The sequence below is a fragment of the Pipra filicauda genome, unplaced genomic scaffold, assembly GCF_003945595.2.
Source record: "Pipra filicauda isolate LSUMZ 115617 unplaced genomic scaffold, ASM394559v2 scaffold106_size2291244_pilon, whole genome shotgun sequence".
Classification (NCBI taxonomy): Eukaryota; Metazoa; Chordata; class Aves; order Passeriformes; family Pipridae; genus Pipra; species Pipra filicauda.
The window spans coordinates 1,228,253-1,247,878 of NW_024103507.1; positions in this window are offsets into that span (position 1 = coordinate 1,228,253).

A 19,626-nucleotide genomic window follows, 5' to 3' on the forward strand; every position below is an offset into this window, starting at 1 on the left:
GTATAAACACATAGCACATATTTCCATTCAATAAGTGACAAGAAATTAGTTCAGAAAATTAGTATTTTCATTCTTTATACGTTGTATGGCTCTTAAAGATTCATAAGCAAAAGAATAAAAGTAAATGAAATAATCTTTTAAAATAAGAAAGAAAGAGAGAAGAAAGGGAGAAAGGAAGGAAGAAAGGAAGGAAGGAAGGAAGGAAGAAAGAAAGAAAAAAAGAAAGGAAAGAAGAAAGGAAGGAGGGAAGGAAGAAAGGAAGGAAGAAACAAAGAAAGAAACAAAGAAAGAAGGAAAAAAAGAAAGAAAAAAAAGAAAGAAAAAGAAAGGAAGGAAGAAACAAAGAAAGAAACAAAGAAAGAAGGAAAAAAAGAAAGAAGGACCAAAGCAAAAACACCATCAAAATCCCAACCACTTTAAAACCACCATCTAAAGACTGATAGGAACACAGATTTTGGAAGGTATCTAGAACATCTGAATATTCTGAGCTACGGTAGCAGTGGCTGGGAGTTGAGATTATAATAAGATCAAGTGTTCCCTGTGGGCTGTTTATTTTGTTCAGTGATCTGGAAGCATCGGTTTTTTTAAATAAGTGGTTTTTAAAACTCTTGTGAGAGATTGCTGCTTGTCTTGCTGTATCTTTAATCATATGTGCTAGCACTGTGAGCAATGTGCCCTTTCTTCGTGCTTCTTTGGAGCCCTGCCAACACAACACGGCAGAGCATATGTGGAATTTTCAGCAGTATCTACTGTTTTTCTATATGAAGCATGAGAGCCATTTATCTTGCCCACTTCCAGACAAAAAGACTGAGATATTTAACTTGCCTAATAGTGTTCAACAGGGAGATTTTATCCAATTTAACTTTTTCATGGTCATCAGGTGGGCAGACAGATTCCAGATGCTTTGGGTGATACTTACTGACTTCATACAGTTGTGGCTACAAACTGTCTGAAGGCTGAAATGTATGTTCAATGAAAGGGACAAATTAGGTCAGAGTTACCTGCAAGCACGAAATTGATGCATTGAAATTAGTGCATTTGAAATTAATATTTCTCTGCACTGATCAGAAGAATCACAGAGACTGTGATATAACAGGCACGACTACGCACATTCCTGTTAAAGTCAGCTGGCTTAACTCCAGCTTATCATTTGCAATTTTGGAGAGACATGGATAAATTTAGGTTATATCTTAGATAAATCTGCTTCAAAAATGCACAGAGGAATAGTAAGGAATAGCAGGGGAGGAAAGAGGGTTCAGAGGCATTGCAATGTATTAAGAAGAGTAAAAGAGCAGGAGAATGATTCACTTTCACTGGGCCTTCAGTGCAACATCCTCAACTCTATTTGACATAACCCAGTGAAGAGAAAATGTCAAAACTGGTTCGTAATACATAGATACAACACACCACCCAAAATATACTCCCAGTTTAATGGGGATTTTGCTGCAGTATTCATAACCAGTTTGGGAAGTTCTGACCTTATAGTATTTACCTCTTCAGGAGCAATTTGTGAATAATTCATTTCAGCTTCATTGCTTTGCCTGAGTGAATCATTTATATTCAAATTGATCATGAGTGTTCAGACTGGGAAGAGCATTCTTAGCTTGAGTTTATGATTGCAGGGTGATACACAGCTATATGAAGTTGCAGCTGTTAACTTATGGCACTCAAGTTCTCGGAAGACATTGCGTCTAATATTTTCTGTTCTCTAAAATTACAGGCTCACTGCTCTGATAAATGTTTGCATTAAAACTGCTAATATTTCTGTGCATTTTTATCAGATTTTCCCAGCTGCTATTCAAACTACATAGAGCAACAATTTGCAGTATAAAGGATTATTGAAGATGGATTTTAAATTGTATTTTCAGAAATCAGTATATAGGTAAATAAAGGACTGTCATTTGGAGATCAGCAATTCATTTACCTTTAACCCACTATATTGCATTTTCTTCAGAAAAGCAGAATAAGTGTAATGAAAATGCATTTACCCTACTTTAATGGGTTCTTTTTATTTTTGCCAAGATGTCTAAGAATACAAGAGATACATAATTTTTAGCACCATATTTTATTATAGTAGTCCCAGATTTTTAAGAGGCAATGGCCACAAACTGAAAGCACAGGAACACCATCTGAACACCAGGAAACATTTTTTTACTGTGAGGGTGACTAAGCACTGGCATGAGCTGCCCAGAGATGTTGCAGATTTTCCATCACTGGAGATATTCAAAACCACACTATTCTGGGCTCTGAGTGTCCCTGCTGGAGCAGGGGGTTTAAACCTCCCTTCCAACCTCAACTATTCTGCGATGCTGTGAAGATCTCTCTCTATCATTAAGTTCTTATTAGGTAGTGTCCGTCAGTTCGGTGTTACACAGACCGCAGTGAAAGTCCAAGCCCAGTGTCACAAGCCAGTCCTGTCACTGTTCAAACCCAAGCAGCGGAAGTGCTGCAGTGCACGTATTTACTCCCCGAACAGCTGGTCTGACTCATGTTGGCAGCCTGTGCAACTTACTGGAACCCTCTAATTGGAGAAGATGAGGAAGTAACTTGGAGAAAACTTTCTTTTTCCCATCCTGGATGACCTCAGCAGAGTGGCACATGATATAATAATACAAGGTCCATAGCAGGTAAAGTTCCAGTAAAAAGAATTTAGTGAAGCTCTTTTCAACAAGCTCACAGCGAGCAATGTTTCTTGCATGGCATTCTCTACAGCAAGACTTAAATTCATAATCTTGGGCAATAAAGTCATTAAAATTTGTTTCATAGATGCTTATTTTTTAAATTCTTTCCATATTCAAATTATCAGCTACTTATATTGAGCACATTCCTTAGGAATATATATAGAGCTGCTGAGTGAATGCAAAAGATTTGTATCTGAATGTACATGGTAAAGATTTAATTTATATTGCTTCTCCTTTTTGATTTGAGTTATATGTAAGACCAAAGTGGAGACCTGTCCCATTAAAAGGGGCAAAAAAGAAGAATTTTCTGTCCAACCTATATTATTGTATTTTTTGTCTATCAGTGTCCACCCCCCAGAGGTGATCAAAGCCTTTTAATGTCCAAAACAATCTGTTAGCATCTCATTAAGAGCAGACCCTTCACTTAAGAGATTCACTGAGATGGACAGGACATTTGATACCTTTTATATAGGGACTGCACTTAATAGCGATAGAGAAACCCCTCAGCAAGTTTCTCTTAGGAGTTACTTTGCTGTCAATGAAACTATCAGCACCTAAAAATGGACTCACTCTAATAGTTCATGAAGTAACACGTTTATTAACACAAATTTGTGACAATTTATAGGATTCATTGTGGAATAGGGTCTAACTGCAAAAGTTATACATAAACTGTGTAGCAACAATAATAAAGCAAGACCTAAACACACACTCTAAAGCAAAACACTAAGAACACTATGAAGAAACATAAGCAAAAAACTTTAAAATATAAAAATGTACTAAAAATACTGTGAAGCAAAAGAAAGCTCTAGTTATTTAGAAACAAGTAATTAGCATGCATAAGATACATCTCACCTTCCAGGTGTCCCCAGAAGTGGAAGGAGACAAGGTAACTCATCAGTTACCTCCACAGAGTTGATGGAATTTCTCCCCCATTTTTGCTTAGGTCCAATCTTTTTTATACTTTTTGTCTTAGGAAGTTTGACTGGCTATAGTCAATAAACTAATTTTGTGGTGATAGACAGATGACATGGGCCCAAAGGTCATTTTCCTGTGTTCCTGTTTGCAAAAATAGGCCATGTTATCTCCATATCACTCATTTCTTCATTTAATCCTCTTATCAGTTTCTGGGAATGTCTCCCCAGGTACTGAGTTCTTCCAGAAAACCATCAGGAGTTTTTTTCTCTTTTTGTGTAGCCTTTCTATCACCTTACAAGACCATAGTTTGAAGAAAACAGAAGCAAAAGTTTGATCAACCCACAAACACATGACAGTAAAGTTTTAGAGAAAATTTCCCTGTCCTCAATACAGGTTCCTTGATATTAATGGGTCTTGTTGAAATCATTTATTAGCAGGCTAGATCTATTTTATTCCCAACAATCAAATGTTAGCAACAGTGAGAAAATAAAACTCCAATAAAATACCTGGGAGATGGTTTGTGTGAAGCTTTCAAATGAATTTTCATAACAGATGAGAGTTTACTACTTAGATGCTCATGTGCCTGCCTAAGATCCTAAGCTCAGAAATTTCATGAGTTTGAGGCTTTTCTGAAATCCACAATTTTTTTCCAGCCATTTTCAGTTTGATGGAATAAACTTATAGCTAAACTGGGGTACCTAAATCCCATCCTGAAGTCATTGCATCCAGTTATTTTGCAGACATGATTTCACACATGTAACTGATTTATCTCCCATGTAGTAGGGTTGAGTGCTCTAACAAAAGGTGTTTGCTTGCAGTTTAACTGATATATCTCATTGACATATTAGCAGTACTAGAGACTGCTCCAGCAACAACATATCACTGAAATGAATTATGTTTCCTTGGAGAAGGCCAAAGTCAGAGACAACACTGGAAAGGATTTTTAATATCCACTTGAAAATGTTCAAGACCCAGCTTCTCCTAAAGCAGCTGATGCTGGAGCAAGGATCATCGAGAAGCATCATTTGTTAATAACTCCTACAAATCACTGCTGCTAGTTTTGGTACAGTGATTGAGAAGCCTGCAAAGACCAGAAAGTTTGCAAATGACCCTTCTTCATGAAGAAGAGGTCAGGAGCTGAATGTTATAGGGAGTCTTACCTCTGCTTTCATTTAAAATGGGATAAAATGCAATTTCTTTCCTGTGTAAAAATAACTTTAGAAACCAGGTTTGTAGAAAGTGTCTACAATCCCATGGCAGTTTAAGTCAACCCAGCTCATGCCTGCCAAGGTCCCAGCCTCCCTCCTCACACAATGTGCTGTTTCCCTTGCCTTTGCTCTCATGCTTACCTGCTCCTTCCTCATGGAGTTGCTTCAGTTCACTAGCTAGACAGAAGACTAACCTGTTTAAAAAGATAAGTAATGTCACTAAAACTGTACTGGATCTGAGCAAAGGTCTTTCCAAACCAGGATCTGTCACTAGAAGTGGTCAATAACTAATGCTTCAGGCAGGACATAAAGACAAAGAAAGCATGAAGACAATTCCAGGCTCCAATGTTTTGCGATCACTGGATGTCTCCAGTGGGAGCGGATAGTCTTCAGATGCAACAGCATTGAGTGCCTTCCTCTTCTGTGTACTTAGCCAGAAACCCCTTTAACCCACTGAAAATGTGTTCCCAAGATGTGCTCTAAGCCCCCTTATGTCACCAGTTAGCAAGAATACATGTATAAAATTAATCAGAGAAATTAGTACCTTTAAAATATGATTAATTAATATAATTGTAATATAATGAAATATAATTGAATATAATGGTAATAGAAGTTTTATCTTCCTTCCTAACTCATTTTGAAAATGCTATGAATTGTTTTTTTTATTTTCTTAAAAAAAACACTTGCCACACTTCTTAATACTTATTGAAGTTCCTTAAGCAGACTTGGTTCTCAGATTTGTAAGACTGCAGAAATAGAATAAATAATGGTAAATTTTACTTTTGAAAGAAAGAGTTTGTTTGCAGAGAAAAAGACTTCAGGTAAATGCTTTAAAGAGATTTTAGTGGTAATCTCACACATTTTTTGTTATTGTACCCATCAACTCCAAGGACAGTGACTGGCTGCTTGGCTATACTGCTGTTAATCTTCTACTTTAGTGTCACCGTTTAGGGTCTGTCATGTAAGATTTACTTCACAGACAAGAAAAAAATATTTTAAAACTTAATAATGTAGATCTAGCAAGACTCAGATTGCATTATAAAGACCTAATTTTGTTACTGAAGGCTCATGCATGTTACTGAAATAGGGATGTGCCCAGGCTAACCATCATCACTACCTATAAATTGATTTTTCCTTTGTTTATGAGTCTTTTTGAAGAAATACTTTACATGTGATGTTCTATAGCATTCTTCTACCAGCTAATCAGCTCTGGCTAATCTGTTCTTTAAAGCCGGATTTACCTTCTGACAACTCTGAGACAGACATAATAAACCATCTTCAGAACTACCAGCTACTCCTAACTGCATTTGCATTTATAGAGAAAGGATTTTCAGTTCTTTCTGCAATAGTGCACTGATGAAAGAGTCAAGCCCTTAGAGAACATCCATGTGTTATCAATCTGGATACCAGCCTTTTTCCCAGGGCTTGAGTTGACAAGTGCAAGGAAAGCACAGAAAAGACTAGAATGCCATCGTCCATCTGCTGCACCGTGCTTAGCATATGGTAAATAAGATTACCTGCTGTTCTGAGATCCCTATTAAAACTGGCAGCAGCATGACTTTAGGAGCTGATGGTGACCAAACTACTGGACTCTTTTTAGCTTATGACTAGCTTACTTTCAGTTCACCTTCTACTCCATTCAACTTCTTATCAAAGTTCTCTCTCATGATGCACAGTGATCCAAAACTCTCCCTGAAATGCATGTCTTGTGAGACAGAAAAAGAAACATCAGCAGAATTGTCACTGTGACCACAGAGGAAGGTTGTGGTACAAGGAATTTAATTCTGCTGATGTCCTTAAGATTTCTAGATGATTCCCTCTAACAACTTTTAAAATAATATCCCCTCAGCAACAGTGGTCACTCCTTTACAAGGTTAGTGCTTCTGTGAAAATGTCCTGATTATTGATGAGGATATGAAGCATCTATATTTTGAACAGATTGAAGTCCTTTAATGCAGTATAGATACTGTACACATAATAGACAGCAAATCATAGGATATGACAAGGAAACAATGCTACTTCAAGCCATCTAATGTTATGCCTCAGGCTGATTAAATAAACAAAAAGAAACATGACAGAATCATGCACATCTTACTCAATTGCAAACAACTGTTTTGTAATGTATGAGGCCTTTGCCATCCAATTCCTTGGTTGATTTTCTACTGATGAAAGACTTTCCACTTCACTGAACTGTGAAGGCATTGCTTCTATTCCAAACCCATGGAGACAGAAGAATTAATTTACAATTCCCTACTATATGAAAAAAGTGATATGCATTTCATAAGAGGTGGGACTGGTAGCAGCACCATTACTAACTTCATCTTCAAGAAATTGCTCCAGTTGTTTCAAGCTCCTCAGTGTAGCTCCACTAGTAATAACAGCTTTATAGAAACTGAAAAAAGCCTTTTTACTTTGGATGGTTGTGGTGCATCACGATGCCTTACGAAGAAGCAGTCCAGACCTATAAGGCTGATGAAGTGAAAGCATCACTTGTGTAAAAAAAAGAAAAATTCCATATTTGGTATGCACTGAAATGGCCAGTCTGCATCAAGGAGAAAAAGGAAATAATAATATCTTTTTTCTTTCTTTTTTTTAAGTGAATGGTAAGGCCAGTCTTCTAAGAGGTAGCCACAGGTAATTATCATTGCCATCAGTAGTAATTAGCAATGCATATCCTATACTATGGGCGGTTACACCTTCAGGCTCATTTAAATCAATTTGCTCTGAGGTGCCCTGAGGATTAACTGGAGGAGAAACTTGCACTCAGTGCTGATTAGGTAAAAAGTCTGACTATGGACCCTAAAATTGCCCCCTTCATGCATGTGGTCTGCCTTGGTACAGTAATCTGCCATGCTATCCACTGATAATAGGGGAGCAAGCACAGATAGTTATACAAATTCATTCAGATAGTTATACAAATTCATTTATATTCAAGATCCAGCAAAATTTCCTTTGCAAAGCCACATGGGCTTTATTTTAAAATGTTGTAAGTTGAAGATTGGAGTTGAGTGTTTCATAGCTTTCATGTTCACTTCCACTTTAAACACTTAGATATTAAAAGAAATCAAGAATATAGCCATGCAGACATTTTGTTAAGCCTTGGAGCTACCTAAACAATTCAGATTTCTATTTTCAATTGATTTTAATGGATTAGAGTAATAATTGCACAAACTGCTAAGTTACTTGATAAATAAAAGTAGTGGCAAAGCGTTTTTATGTTGCATAAAAGAGTAAAAATAATCACAGGAGTAGGTTAAAATTGTAGGTACCTGCTCTTCCTGGTTGTTCCAAAGTGTAAGCCTACATGACAGCTTTCTTGTTCAATCTCAAAAATGCACTGAGTTACATCTAAAGGCTGTTGCTGCTTGCACCATGATTAGGATATTCTTTGAATATATGAGACAAGCATTCAAATTCCCCCAATCTAAGGAAACTCTAGAATGTAAGGTAGGCATTTTGGGGGTCAAACACAAAACAGAACTGTTGGCAAAATAAGGTTGTGTGCTAGGACTCTTTGCTAGGCTTGCTCAGCACCAGCTGATCTTGTACAGCCTCCTCAGGAAGCCTAATGGATGGATGCCACAAAGTCTTGGCTATACTGGTATGTCTGGCATGGACTGTATTGGTTACTAAATCCTTAGAAGACACTTACTCCTGGTAAAGGTAACCTAGCAGCTACTCCTGGTTTACAAATTCTATGAGGTGGTTTCGAAGTTTAGACATTGCAAAAATGATCCCCAGTTACCCCAAATGTCTTGGAGTAACATCTTGAAATTCAAAATCTCATGTGTGAAACGAAGCTCTAGGTCTACAAGTTAGCAGCCAGCTTAAAACTACCTAAGTTTATGAACACCATGGCAGCCTGCACAGTGAAACCAACACTGTTTCCAACTGAGAGATGAGATCAGGTACTGTGCAGTATTTCATCTCTGAATAGTGAATTACAAGGCTGACATTTTAGGTGTTCACATGGTATAGGAAAACCTAAGCACTCTGATTGTTTGGTCAAATGGTTCAGTGCTGGAGTTGCTCTATTAGCCACCAAGCAATCTTCAAACCTACTAATGCATTACAAAAAAAGTGTTACAGTTTGTTTGAGTAACACTGGTGATCTCATTTTAATTTCCTTTTTGTTACTAGTTAAAAGTCAAAAGATCTGATGACCTTTGAACTTATACAGCTCCGTGTGTAATCAAGCTTGAAGGTGTAGTAGCACTTTGTATTCAAGTAATTCCAGATTTTCTGGTGCAGCTTTTTGGAAGTGTATTCTGAGAACATAGAAGGAAATAATTTTCTCACACATAAATGAAAGTCAAACCCAGGACAGAATGAGAGCTCACAGAAATTAAATACCTCTGCCTTTAATTTAAGAGACACTCTCTGCCACATGTATAGCAAAATAAGTGAGAGGCAACTCTGTTAAAGCAAAATTTGTGATCCTGTAGAGACCAGAGGAAACTTTAAGGTGTGGAAAAGAGGGGAGCATGACAGTGGCTGAAGCCATTGTTCAAAGTAATATATCCTCAAAGGCAGGCCAGGTCTGTGTAGTAAATATGCTTTGTCTATATTGGTTTGAGTCCTAGCATATCCAGTCAGTGTATCCCAGCAAATTGTCTGCTTGCACCCAGATTGGGAAAACTACTTTGGTGTTAAACTGCCATGCCCTGAGTATTGCCAGGCAACCAACAGAAACCTCTGTGGGCAATCGACATAGTACCCATGGGAACACATGTGTAGCCATTCTCCTCCTACTCCTCTGCCTAATCTATCCCATCACCTTCCCACTCTGAGTTCTGCATCATTAGGCTCCCCATGATCTCTATCAAAAGAAAACACAAATCCAGAATAATGACTAATCAAATCTCCGCCATGGGGGTGGTTGTAGATGGTGCTGACTCGTGCCAAATAGTTGAAAGCAGGGAAGCTCCCAAGCCGAGAAGCAGTCTCAGTGCAGCTTCCCAGGTTGGTTTACGCTCTCCAGCTGGAAGAGGGGTTTGGTATTGCTGCAGGAACCAAAATCAGCAGTGGTAGGAGAGCAAGGGCAAAGCAGGTTTGTTTGCTGATGCACCTTGGCCCATTGCTCTGTAGAGAGGTTTGCTTCCTGGGGAGGCTGGCCTCCTCTTCTTCTTCGGGATGTACAGCAGGTCTCTCCCTTGCTACATATACTTTCTGTATATGTACATGCAAAGCAAGCCTTACTCTAAGTCTTTCACATGCACCTGCTCTTTTGGTCTCCAGAGCCCATCTCCATCATATCTGAGCTCTCTTTACCTGGGAGATAGACAGCTGGCATGGGTCTTCACTGTCTCTTCCTAAGGCTGTTTAAAAAATCTCCTGCTTTGGTAACAATATGTTTGTTCACATATATTTTTGTGGATTTGCATTAGGGAAGGGACTCAGTGACTTTTGGGTGCTGGGCTTGTCTTTTTGTAAAGCAGTAGGTACTTATATGATGATGATGATGATGATGATGATGATGAGGTACTTATATGCTCTGACTTCTCACATGAGAGAAATATTGCACTTTTCCTGGATTTCTTGCTTGACAACTTACCAGATTTCCCTGGGGGCAGAAAAGGCAGCTCTATATGTCAAGCCAAAGGTACTATGAGCATGATCAACAAAGTTTCTTACCCTCCTAATCAAAATATAGGAGAAATTAACCACTTTAAAAGGAGCTCATTCCAGTTATCAGCTCAGTGTTTCAAATGAAGAGAGGTGTTGCACACATTCTGAGCTTCTCTAAAACAGGCATCACTGAGCTGTGACTCCTGACCTGTATGGATTTTACTCAGGTACAGTTCACACACACCTTTCATGTAAGGATTTTGTTATATCTCCAAGACAGTGAACTTGTCAGGCTGCAGGAGGCAAAGGGGAATCTGCAAAACTTGTGGATGAGAAATTTTATGCATGGAGCTAACCAACTTGAACTGTTCAAATGAATCATTGCTATAATCTTGTAGTTTGCATCTTGGAAGGATAAACAGCTTCTGTATCACAGAATAAAAAGTCATGTAAAAAAAAAACTGAAGAAAAAAGGAATAGAAAAAAGGTACTAGTTTCTTTGAAAGGAAAGAATCTATAGAAGCAAGCACAGACGTAATTTGACAAGAAATAGCAGTAAAATTCTGTGGCTGTAAGTATGAAAAAGATATATTTAATGTAGAAAACAAGAATAAAATAAATCAGTTGCCATATGTGAGGGCACAATATATAAGCTAGAAATAAGCAAAACTAATGTCAGACAAAGTATTTAAGAGGAATCAAAAAGGCTTTTTACAGGCATATGGGAGAAAGAAAATGACAGAGAAATGTCAAATGTCAAATAAACCAGGACATACATTCCCTGATTAATGGAAAAATATCAAAGACTGATTTGAAAAATAAATATAACACAAAAATAAGAAGTAAAATAAACTGAAGATACATATTGTATGTTGCCTTTTGTGTTTTATTGTATGTTGCCTTTTGTGTTTGCTTTTTCTCCAGGTGACCGTTGCTCTGTAGACTATGTACCCCTACATAATCCCAAGTGCCTGTGCATGTTTGTGCTCTCTAAAGAGACTGGCTGAATTCTGCACCCTTGTGTTTGTGTGAATGAGGGTAGAAGCCCACCAACACAATTATTCTGCTTTCCCAGTTAGGAACACAGAAGACTACCAAAGTCTTATCCCTTCTTATTGTAAATAAGAATAACTTCCCTGAAGTGGACCTGTTCAGTTTAATACTAGATTTTTTTTCTTCCGATTTCCCTCTATAAGACAAATTTTTAAAGGATCCACTTGCTCATCTGAATTCTTCAGTTCAGATGTGAGAGCTAGGCTTCCTATCTGGCTCCCAACAACTTCTGAACAATCCTACCCTCAGCCTACTTCCAACAGAGAGACAAAAGAAAGCATCTGGATACTTAGGTTTGAATTTTGTCAGCTTTTGGAATCTGGCATCTTGGTCTCCACCTGCAGCCCTCAACGTCAGTGTTTCATAGAAAATGTAATTGTGGCAGAGCTGAACACAGGTCTCTCTGGAACAGCCCCTGCCTCTTGCTTCTCTGCTTTGAAAGTGCCTGCTAAACTGGGTTCATAATTAGGTCACTTTAGGCTGTTACAAAGGCAGATAGTCCTAATTCTGAAGAACTAATGCAGCTTTAATTCTAACAATAATAACAAGAAAAACAACACTAGTGACAATAATGAGAATATAAGAGCTCAATTATCCAACAGAGCTGGTGGAGAAGTAGAGGTGTCAGTTTTCTGTTCAAAGGCCAGACTTATAACTAAAATGACATTCTATATATATATTATGAGTAGTACTGCAGGTCATAATTTTGTCCAAGGCCATTTCTGCTGTAAAGCTCATCAAATTGAACATAATTTCCATGATGCATCTTTTAAATGTGATATCTTAAATACACTATTATTTAACAATTAATTACATTTTTAAACACAGAAAGTTCAACGGCTCAAAGATATTTAATATTTTACTAGCATTGATGAGCATAAAATTCTTTCCCCAGCCAATTCCAGATAATACAAAAGTTGGTGAGAAAATAAATAATCAGAAAGTCAGCTACTGCTACCCAATGATTGTATTTTATTGTCATTTTGACCAAAAATGCATCACTGGTTTATTGAACTTGACACAAAAAGAAGATCAAGATCAGTTTCTATGCAGAATTGCTCCATCAGTGTCAAGACCATTTACATTATGTCCACTTCAGTATCACCAACCCTCCTTCAAACTTTGTTATCTGATAATGTGCCAGTACCTTCTGTGCCATCTGCAGGATGAGTTGTCAGGACGCAGGGTAGTTTTTATAGCTGTCTGGGGATTACGATATTTCTGTTCTTTTGCAAATGTCTTCAGCACATGATCTATCTCCATTGTGCACAGCAGTTGTGCTGACAAGGGTAGGATTTCCAAACATCTGGTGACTCCACTGGCTTAGGTACAACAGCTTCACTTGAGATGCTGAATATCTGGAATCCCCAAACCAGTGGCCCAGATCCTTAAATCATTTCCGAGTCAATGTTGTTTGTACTGGGTTGAAATTTCTAGGGGGAAAAAAAAGCACACGTGCTCCAGGAGAGCAATTTCATTTAGTTCATGAAGAAGCCTCAGAACTTATTCCACAGAGTACAAGAAAGTGGTTTGTTTGACAACCGTATTGACTGAAAGCTGCTGTGAATAGCACCAAATAGCCAGGAGCAGCATGAATTTTTCTATAGTTACAGTAAGTGCTGGAAAAAGCAGGACAAGAGGAGAGTGACTGATCTACTCTTCATATCCCTTTCAAGTCCTTTACTTTTCAGCTGATTCATGTGACAGGGTCTCCTATTTGTAGACAATAAGACTTTAGAACCCAAACATTTCATTACAGTAAACTGAGTCAGGAATAAGGGCATATGCTGTCACAGCCAAGGTTTCCAAAGGTAACAGTAGTTACCAACTGGTGAAAATTTTAGTAGAAGTTTTTTAAAAAAGATCATTGAATCAATGTTCAACAGAGACCCTGGAAGACTGAAAATGGACCAGTTTAATGTCATAATCAAGACAAAATCCTACAGAGATTATAGAACAGTTAGTCTAACTTCTTTTTTAGTTAAGCTTTAAGGACCAGTTTTTAGAAATCAGACAGGAACATTTTAAAAAAGAGAAAATATTTTTATTTAAGGGTAGTAGCCTTCCTGAAAGAAGCATAATTATGTCTCACTTAGAAAGGTAATAAGGCAGTTGACTTCCATTAATCTTCAGTATATCAAAAGGGTACAGATAGCATAATTAAAACTTCAGTGACTGCATAACAAAGTTTTGTGGTGCTTGTAAAGGGTTACGAGCTGTGAGGAAAATGGAAGAAATTTTTCTAGTATTAATGCAGTATAAGCTTTTGACAACAATGATATGTCTATGAATATCCATACTAGTTTGCCCATTTAAAGTCAGAAAACAAACTGTTCCACTAGACTGATATTAGTGCCTGTTTATAAACTTCAAAGTAAAATATGGGAAGACTATTTTTACAAGTGGTATCACCACTTTAAAGAATATATTTTACAACTCAGAGAAAACATCAACAAAAATCTCAAAACAAGCAGCAAGTCAGCAGCTGAAGAAGCAGCTGAAAAGCAAATGTTTATGAAAGCACATACAAATACAGATTTACGTTTCTAACCTTAGGCATTCTAGTGAGAAATTATTGACTTCTAAAAAACATATATGATCAGAAAAAAGGAAAGGCTCGTCTTACTATTAAAGCTCTGCCTGAAAACTCAAGCACTATGGGTTGAATTTCTGGCTCTGCTTCAGTCTCCCTGTATAACCTTTGGCAGGTCACTTATGTCTCAGTTTCTTCACAACAAAGTGGGAATCATGTTTCTGTGCTGTGTGGAGGTTATACCAGACAAATTCATTAACATCTGAGCCTGGCAATACACAGAAATAAGGAGCAAATAAATTAGACATATATCAGAGAAGTTGATGGCTACAAAAGTCTGTGTTACTGTGAAAGAAAAACAATTCATAAATATGTTGGATTTGGTTTGGTTTTTTTCCTTGACATTTGGAGTTGCTGGACTTTTACCAAACTACAAAACATCTTCCAGCTTCAGTAGCTGAGCCGCAGCCTGATAAGGTAGCAGATGCCACATGAGAGAAGGCACCTGTTCTGCACCCTTGCTGCATTAGCTAATTATGTGCAAAACAACTTAGATGTGCAATCCCTGAAAGTCAAACCGTTGCCTCAATCAAAATCTTGAGCTACTCATAGAGGCAGTGAGAGTGTACTGAATGAATTTACAGTGAAGTATAACTCCTCACTTAAATTTGTCTGCGTGTGTGTATGTCTACAAGTCTGAGTGCATCCCTTTCTGTGTGAACCTATAGATATATAGATACAAGTTCTTTTTCTCAAGAGGCTGGTTGATACAGCAGTAACAGAAAGCTCAAGTTTGTGTAAATGAGTTGGAGACAGCTGGTGAAATATTATAAACTGAAAGTTCATAAGGTCAAACAGACCTTATGGTTGAAATGACAAAATGTCACATTAGTTCAGAAAGTGTCACCACGGAAAAAAATACACAGAAATATTTCTGATACTTTGGAAAAGTGAAATCGGAAAGAGATAATGATCTGTCACTGATATCTCCTACTTTCTGTTCTTACAAGTTCCAAAATACAATTGGCTCTAGTCAATAACATTGATTTAGCTAATGGGTGCAACTGATTGGAACAGCTCATACCTCAGAATGGAGATGATAACACTTTTATATTTTAGCTAAGGATTTACACTCCTGCTAACTTTGTAGTAATCTCAACCTTTCTTCTCTACAGCTTATTTTACCAATGTCAGCTTTTCAGTCACTTGTCTATCAAAAACATCTGGCTTTCCCAAGGCAGGGTGCCATAAACTACACAACTGACATGATCCCCTCTGCAGGAGGTTCTACTTTAAAAATTTAGAAATGTATTCTTGTATTCTCGGTGATGGGGATCAGTCCATTAGAAGAATCAGATTTGAAGGGTATTGGAGTCAAGACAGACTCCATTGGTGCTATAGGATCTCCTTCCCTACACATGGAAATTACACATTTCCATGTGTAATTGCAAATGCAATAGAGTTTATTTCTCTATTAACTCTACCTCCACATCAGTAGTTAGGGACAGTAAAGAATATAAAGAACATGAACATTCTTTGGATACCAAAGACGTTATGACTTCTCCCAAGATAAGATGGTTTCACAGAATCACAGACTATGCTGAGTTGTAAGGGACTCACAAGGATCAAGTCCAACTCCTGGCCTTGCACAGGACCATCCCCAGCAATCATACCATGTGCCTGAGAGTATTATCCAAACACTTCTTAAACTCTGTCAGGCTTGGTGCTGTGACTACTTCCCTGGGGATCCTGTTCCAGCACTCAAACACCTTCTGGGTGAAAAACCTTTTTCTAGTATCCAACCCAAACCTCTCCCAGACACAGTTTCAGGACACTCCTTAGGGTCCTGTCGCTGGTCACCACAGGGAAGAGATCAGTGCCCGCCCCTCCCCTTCCCCTCGCAAGGAAGTTGTAGACTGCAATGAAGTTATTGTGTCATTTAAAGCAGATAATTTGAACAAAAGCAGTGATCAAGGAGAGATATAGATAGACATAGATAAATATAGAATATAGATAACAAACAAAAACCCAACAAACCATGAATTAAGGAAATTTGGAGAACAGAATATGATTATTAGCAAAATAACATGCAGTTAAATAAAACAACATATCAGTTTCTCTGATACAACAGTAACATATCACCGGTTGCAGTTGTGGAATTTATCCTTACATTTTCTTTCTTATTGAAAGGAAGGAAGAAAAATTTCTGGAAAATATTCTGTGGACCAAACACAGCTCTGCAGAGACAAGGAACAATTCATCTGTGTGCTGTCTTTTGTTTCTGTTTGATTTATGTTTGTTTGCAAATGATGCTAGATTCCCAATTTCTAGGTTTACTGTTTATCGATTTTTACTATTATTGGGTTATACATAAATACAGAAATTCATGGTCTAGAGATTTTTACTAACTGTGCAGTGCGAACTGTACACAGGGACCTTTTTCATCAGTCAGTGAACCAGCAAGGAAGCAGGGTCAGATCCTAGGTACAGCTTGCAACTGGGACTGAAGGTGCTCAAAGATCTCACAGGTAAGGTTATAAAGGTGCAATTTATACAGAACCAAGGAAATGAAGCCAAAGTCTAGACCATGCTACATATATACTGTAGGACAAAAACTCACAGATTTCTGAATACTGTAGCCAGCCCTACTTGTTGGAACAGCTAGTCACCATTAACATATTATTCTATCCTCCGGTCTTCACTGCAGACAGCCAGGACCAAACTGGATCTGGTTTTGTGTTGCAAGAACTGTAATGCTGTAATCACAGAATCATTTCATGTTTTTACTCACAGAGAGTTGTCAGGAAACTTTTCCATTCTGTTTCTGTTGTTGAAAGAAATGTCCTAGGTAGGCCCAGTATAACTGCTCTCAAGGGCATGGTTGTGAAGATATTTCATTAAAACTGGATACTTCCAGTGGAGTTCATGTTGCTTTTCCAATAACCTGCACAAAATACATTCGGGATTTTGAGGCTGGAGAAGAGTAACTTACCATTTTTTACAGCCTAGTAGTTAAATGAAAAGTCTCATTGGTCCATGGGTAAGGAACACAAAATGGTTTAGGTTACTGATAATGAAGTCTTCAAGAAGTGGATCATGCAGCTACTCAAGATGTCAGTTATAGAGCAAGCTAGACAATCAATTCATAACTTCAGAGTTTTTTGTCAAGAAAATAACTGATGTCAGGGAATACTGACAAATGTGGAAGAGCAGCAGGTTCAGTAAGATACATTCTTTACCAGCAAAATCCTATTCTTGTAGGACATAAAGGGCAGAAAACAGAAAAAGTCATATCAGAAAAAGTGAAAAACAACCAATACAGACTAAGTAGCATTTAAATACAGTTTAAGGAAATAATAAACATTATTTACATATTTAAAATTACATATTTATACTGAATTTTATTTAGATTCTATAAGTCTGAAGAACAAATCTGGGTAAGTAGAATGCCAGCATGAGTTTAGGATGAGCAGGTCCTGTCTGACCAACCTGATCTCCTTTTATGATCAGGTGACCCACCTGGTGGATGAGGGGAAGGCTGTGGATGTGTCTACCTGGATGTGTCTACCTTCAGTAAAGCCTTTGACACCATCTCCCACAGCATACTCCTGAAAAAGCTGTCAGCCCACAGCTTGGACAGGGGTACTCTCTGCTGGGTTAAGAAATGGCTGGAGGGCCAAGTCCAGAGAGTGGTGGTGAACGGTGGTGAACGGCATCCAGTTGGCAGCCGGTCACTAGTGGTGTCCCTTAGGGATCAGTGTTTGGCCCAGTTCTGTTTAATATCTTTATTGATGGTCTGGATGAGGGGATTGAGTCCACCATCAGCAAATTTGCAGATGACACTAAGTTGGGGAGGAGTGTTGATCTGCTGGAAGGCAGGAGGGCTCTGCAGAGGGAGCCGGACAAGCTGGAGAGATGGTCTGATTCCAACAGGTTGAGGTTCAACAAGGCCAAGTGCCGGGTCCTGCACTTTGGCCACAACAACCCCCTGCAGCGCTACAGGCTGGGGACAGAGTGGCTGGAGAGCAGCCAGGCAGAAAAGGACTTGGGAGTTGGGATTGACAGGAAGTTGAACATGAGCCAGCAGTGTGCCCAGGTGGCCAAGAAGGTCAATGGCATCCTGGCCTGGATCAGTAACAGTGTGGCCAGCAGGACCAGGGAAGTGACTCTTTCCCTGTACTCAGCGCTGGTGAGGCCACACCTGGAGTACTGTGTCCAGTTCTGGGCCCCTCAGTTCAGGAAGGATATTGAGGTGCTGGAGCAGGTCCAGAGAAGAGCAGTGAGGCTGGGGAAGGGACTCGAACACAAGTCTTACAAGGAGAGGCTGAGGGAGCTGGGGTTGTTTAGACTGGAGAAGAGGAAGCTCAGGGGAGACCTCATCACTCTCTGTAACTCCCTGAAAGGAGGTTGTAGCCAGGTGGGCATCAGTCTCTTCTCCCAGGCAATCAGCAGTAGGACAAGAGGGCATGGTCTTAAGCTCTGCCAAAGGAGGTTTAGGTTGAATATTAGGAAAAAATTCTTTACAGAGGGTAATCAGGCATTGGAATGGGCTGCCCAGGGAAGTGGTGGATTCATCGTCCCTGGAGGTGGAGGTTTTTAAGATGAGACTGGATGTGGCACTTAGTGCCATGGTCTAGTAACCCTTGTCGGATCAAGGGTTGGACTTGATGATCTCAGAGGTCCCTTCCAACCCAGTTGATACTATGATTTTATGATTCTATGATTTAAACAAGGGTATTGTTACAATAATAGGTGTATCAGGAATTTGTTAGAAGGAAAACAACCTGTTGAGCACTATGGCCACTATATCTATCTAATTAGATTATTCTGTCAGTAATCTAATCAGGGCCAGGTCTTAGTCTAGAGCATTGTTTTGCCATGGTTCATTTGCTAGCACTCCTCATGGCAAGGCAACAAGCACTCTCCTGACATCTTCTTTATTGGTATATATAGCCTGTAATACCAGGGTATGAGGCATACAGAAAAGCTACAATATGCTTAATATGTATGTCACAGATACAAATAAGGATGCTGTCAGCCTTTTTTCTCAGCTCTAAGCCAAATGCTATTGCTAGCTGTAACTTTGACACTTTACATTCCCTATCAGATGAAGTAGGGAGGTATCGGTCTTCTCCCACGCTCCAGGAATGAGAGCATCTGTTGGCCATGACCAAAGGTAACACCAGAGACATCTTTATAGTAAAGAGTAGTGCAGCATAAAACACATGGCAGAGCTCATGGAAGGAGATGCTTTGGAGATGGAAAAACAACAATCCCTTGGGGCAGCCATCCTGTGCTGAAAAAACGAGGTAAGCGACAATAAGGCTACCTTTGTTCAAGGCAAATTCACAGATCTATGTGAGCCCCTTTACTCCAGCTCCTGAGCACTGGCACTTTCCTGAGATACAAATAAAGCCTAGACACATGCTACAGACCAGGCCGGACCTATAAAGTCTAGTGAAATCTCTCTTCAAGGTTTTAATTTCAATTAAAGTTGTGCTGTCTCTCTTCTGGTGAGCATTGTCAATACCCACCACACTCGGAGTGTGTGCTGTCCTTTGGCTGCATGGCTACAGCTGACAGCATTGACTGTCACCAAGATTCACTTTCCTAAAGGAAATAGCTTCATTTAAAGCACTTGCAGGACCTCTGGGGTGACCACTGCCGC